We start from the raw sequence: 5,120 nt of genomic DNA, 5'->3' as shown, positions 1-5,120 counted from the left end.
TTTTTCTTAAGCATTGTTTTGTTTTTTCTTAATTATTTTTAATTAAATTTCAATTTTGTAGTCCAAAAATGTTTTAAAAAATAAGGAAAAAAGAAAATATTATCATTTTCTCCACCTCCAATGGAATGGTCATTGTTTGCTTGAGCTCACTCTCTGTCTAGTATATGGATACACTGGCTTTTATAGCAGCCCTCTTGTTTGTTTACAGCTATATTCTGGGAGCAGGCCAGTCTCAAAATATTGATGAGGACAGTGCAATGCTAGAGATAGATGACAAGCAACAGCTTTTCCGATTCTACAGCACCAAACAAATTGGAACAAAACAAAAAAAAAACAGCTAGTGTCAAGAACAGTATTACTAACCCCACAGGAATGTGCATATATTTCATTTACAGTGTTTGCAAGATGAGGGTCACAATTAGCAAAATTGATAATTAAAAGCCATCTTGGAAAAAAAGCAAGGAGTGAGTGAATAATTATTCATAAAACCTGAAGAGGAGGTTGACAGGGTCTTTTAACTAACCTGTATTCTCTTACCATGTAAGTTAACAAATTTTATCTAATTTTTGTAAGAAAAACAAAATTATTTTTTTATATATATTAAGTTTTAATATAGTATTTTTCAAAGATGCAGTTGATCTGTAAGAAATTAAATTCACATTCTTGCATAGAAACATATACACTGATTAAAGTAGCTTATTGGTGATATGTTAACAAGGAAATGCCTGGTGGACTTTAAGTCTTGACTAGTTCCTTTTGAAATCGGAAAGTCTTCTGTTTGGGAGACAGAAAGATTCGATGTTTCATGTGCCTGGGAAATTCTCTTTCCTCATTAAGATCTGTCCTTGAATGAAAATGAAGACTCAGTTAGAAAGATGGATGGAGCTGGTCCAAAAGTGTGGAACCTGTGGGAACATTTCATTTTAAGAGTAACTAAAAAATTCTGTCAGAAGTCAAGGGGCCAAATAGATTGGTATATAAATAGTTGGACTTATGGCTCCCTGCACATCCAAAACGTATTGAGAATTTTTTGTATGTATTTCTTAGTAAGTCACTGCCTCAGGAATGTTCTTTTCCATTTAGCTTGTGGCTGCAAACATTGCCTGTAGGTAATGATACAAATATACTGGGCAAAAGCAAAGGACAGTCTTCCCCTTGCATACAGCACCTTCCAATCACTGTGCAGTTGCACAGCTTTCTCTTACCCCTTCCTCTTACACCCTCTTAAATCTCTGACGGCTCCCACAGAACTCCAAATACCCACCACTTCCATACTGACAAGGAGACGCACTATTCTTGTAGGAGGATCATTATTGTCAAATAAGCAACCAAAAGAATAGTTGTACACAGGCTATCTAAAGTGTGCCTTTTCAGTAGCAGTTGCCCCCAGCAAACCGCAAAATTTTATGAGCAATTCTACAAGTTTTCATTGTCGAGATTTCATTTCACAAATATATTTTATCATGAGAAATAAAAAGTTGGTAGGGCCATTGACTTCATCTAAAAGGTCTGATTTAAAGTGCTTTCCTTCAAATAAATGTGTTTAATAAATTTCAGCAGCCTGATTTCTTTTTACATGTTGTCTATCTCAATGGCAAAAACTACACGAGATTTACAAGGCTAGTACCATACTATATATTGCTTCATGGCATACTAGTTGTCAACTTCAAGGTCATAGCTTTATTAAAGGATCAAGATTTACAATAACGTTCACACAACAGCATGAATGCCTTCACACACATCTTCCTGTAGTTTACTTCCTTGAGGTCATCAGCACAATTTCTCCCCGCCAAAAGCTACTAATCAATAAATACTGCAGTCTCCTGAACAAAGTTCAAATGGACTTATTGTGTTCTTTTAGTAATAAATCTTAGCCTTTGTTTAACACTTGCCTTCAGAGGACCTAGCCCTCTTTACCTGCAGTAATTAATTTAACTTCATAACAACCCTATATAGTGATTAAAAACTACTCCCCATTTACAGATTGGGAAACTGAGAAATAAAGACACACTTGCTTCAAGTCACACAAGATGACTGAAAAGAGTCGGAAACCCATGTATGTCAGCCCTCACCATGCTGCAGGTGAAGGCCATGTGGCTTCCCTTCTAATGGGTAAGACAAGGAAGTTTTACAGTGTCTCAGTGGAGGCCTCTGTAATTCTTTCTTTTAATGTAATTTCACAGACAGCATGGATAGGACACATCAAAAGTTAGCTGTACAGCTGTGGTATAGTCCTAATTGACACACAAAAAGTGCATTAAAAATATTCTGAACAGAGCAAGAACAGCAGCAGGCCATTTACTCAAGGAGGAATTACGTGACCTCCTGGCTGTACTTACACTGCTGAAGAGAGCATACTTCCACTGTCACCAGCTGCTGTTCATTACCCCTCATGCCTCCTCATATCTACAGGCTCAGCTTTCTACTTCATTTCAGACAAGAGCAAAGTTAATCAGTGCAAACAGCAGTTCTTTGCAAGCCCAGCCGCTGCTGAGCAGCCATGTGAACAGCTCAGCTAACCCTTCACAGCCCCTCCGAAAAGTAGTGATGAGGGGAGTGATGCCCTCCTTAGCTAGCGCGGCTCCAGCTGCGAGAGGATGCGTTTGCAATGGGTGAAATGCCCAGGGCTGGCCTCTCCACTGGATGCCCTGCCCAGGCAGTCCTGCCCTTTTGCACTGGACTTTCTCCTGGCACAAAGCACAGCCAGTGAATGTCTCAGCACAGATGACTTAACTCTCTCGTTGCGCCCATCACCTCAGAGGTGCTTCCACTCCTTATTTCGGCTGTCCCAGTACATAAAGGGACTCAAATTCTGCCTTGACATGGTCTAGAAAGAAGGTATTTAGTGCAATCATTAGCTTTAGTTGGGGCCTCTGCTTTTTTTAAGGATTAAAAAGCAGATGCATGGGAGATACTACCATTTTTTAGCATAGCTGAGCTAATAGTAACAGAGCTGGATCCTGAATAAGGAAACAGCCAAATCCTTCACCTTCTCCTAGAACTAGACCTGAGCTCTAACTTCATTTCCTGCAGTTTCCTCTTTCCTGTCTAAATCATGGGCCAGGGTGGGGGACAATGCATCTTGCTGCTTATCACTGGCAAATACAGCAGCTCTGACTCTGAAGCCTAAATAGTTTTGAAATGCCAGAGGTTATTAGGCATAAGTGAATCACAGGGCTTAGTGTTTTGTGCTCTCTCTTACCTGAAAACCTAATCTCGGACTAGAGAGAGGGGGATCCCCCTACCTAGTGATCTCTGAACATCTGTGAGGGGTATAGCCAGCTGCAGCCCCAAGGAGACAGGGAAAGTGAAGGTGAAGGGTCCATTTTTCCTCAGCCCTTGCCCCACATCTTTGATTTGGGTGAGAGACCAGACCTAATCCTGAATTTCAGATTTAGTATGAATTAAAATAACCTTTACAAATTAGTATAATCTGTAAAAATATAATCTCTACAAATCTGTTTCTTTTTAAAGTATTACCAGCATTTTTTTTATTTTTTATCTGCCAAGAGCCACCTTCAAGGGTGGTCAGTGCTAGAGGTACTTAACAGGTCCAAAGTCTTCTCTACTCAGAGAAAATCAATGACATAATTATACCACTATAATAATATCATCATAATTCCTCCTTCTGGAAAAAAGTGCACAGACAGGCATACTGCTGAATTACTCTTAGGAGTTTTTGTCAGTAGAATTCAGTCAGTAGAATTTCTGGACCAAACATTAGTAATACCACTAAAACTACACCTAAAATTACTGCTAGGATTAGTCAATTTACAAAAAATCGCTTTCTGAAACCTACCAAACTAACCTTCCCAAAATCCATGTATATGTTAATGCAATTTATTTTTCTCTTACCATAAGAAATTAAATCTTTGATGCAGTAAAAAAACATTTTTTATATAGACAGTGGACAGGTATGTATGGAAAGTGCTCCATACGTGGAGCCTACATACATCGTAGAAAATAAATCACTTGGCTACCCTGATTGTCCGTCTTGCTCGAAACTGAAGGGATGAGGTGCTTACGCTGGATGACATCCAGATCACCACAGTGATATGTCAGATGCATTCCTGAATAGGTTGTGGCAAGCTACATGGGGTCATTTTCCCTTAAATCATCTGAACCTCTTTCGGCAGCTGACGTCGCTAGCGCAGATGCAGTCACCTCACTGCTGAGCAGTGTGCGTTCCCACTAGCACTTCCACGCGGGAGAGCAAAGTGCCCAAACATACTTTGTTCTTTTGTGTAGGCTTCAGCTTTTCTCAGGCAGAGACATTAGCAAAATTCAGTTTCATCAGTATACTATACCATACCTGGTGCTGAACATTTAACATGTAAGAGTTTCCTGACATAAAGTCCTAAATTTATTAGTGCTACTAAGGGTAGCTGAAAAATATTCACCTAGTTAATAATTGAAGCTCCTGAATGTTATGACCTGGCTTAAACTTGTTTAATGATTTTGTGAGTGCCTTCAAGTTTGAACAACTAGTTTGTTGTCAAGAAGCAACCAGAAATGGCTTCATTATTTTATTATTTGTGCAGAAGCTGTTTGTGAACGCTTTCCTCTGATTTCATACTGTCAGTTTCACAGACTTTTCATCAGCTACCAACACCTGAATGAAAGGTGCAAACAGTCCAGTTTGGTTAGTCGTGGGTTTTTTTTTTTTTTTAATCTCGCAGTGAGTAACGGTGCCTGCACCAGGTTTATTCGCTAATCCCTCTCGGCAGCCGCTTTTGGGGCCTGTGCTCTTTTGCACTTCTGTGTGGGCAGCAGCTGCAGGGTCAAAATGGAAATGAATTTAGACCACGGCGGGCGTAAGGAGCGGGGAGGACTGGACCATCCGCAAGGCCCCGCTTGGAAATCCGGAGGCCAAGAGCCGGAGCCCCTCTCTCGGGAGCCCCTGGCGGGCGGGGAAGCCTCAACAAGTAGATCGCCGCCGCGGCGGGGGCCCCGCTCACTAGACCCCCCCCCGCCCCAGCCGGCGCTGCCCCGCGGTAGCTGCACCTCGCCCCGCCCTGCCGACGCGGTGCCGGGGCCGCGACGCCCGGCCGCGCAGGGCAAACGGGCGACGGCGCCGCCCTCCGCCTCCGCCGCGGTCGCGGCGAGCACACGCCGAGGCA

The sequence above is a fragment of the Apteryx rowi genome, unplaced genomic scaffold (genome assembly GCF_003343035.1).
Source record: "Apteryx rowi isolate R43461 unplaced genomic scaffold, aptRow1 scaffold_352, whole genome shotgun sequence".
Lineage (NCBI taxonomy): Eukaryota > Metazoa > Chordata > Aves > Apterygiformes > Apterygidae > Apteryx > Apteryx rowi.
This window is presented reverse-complemented; position numbering follows the sequence as displayed.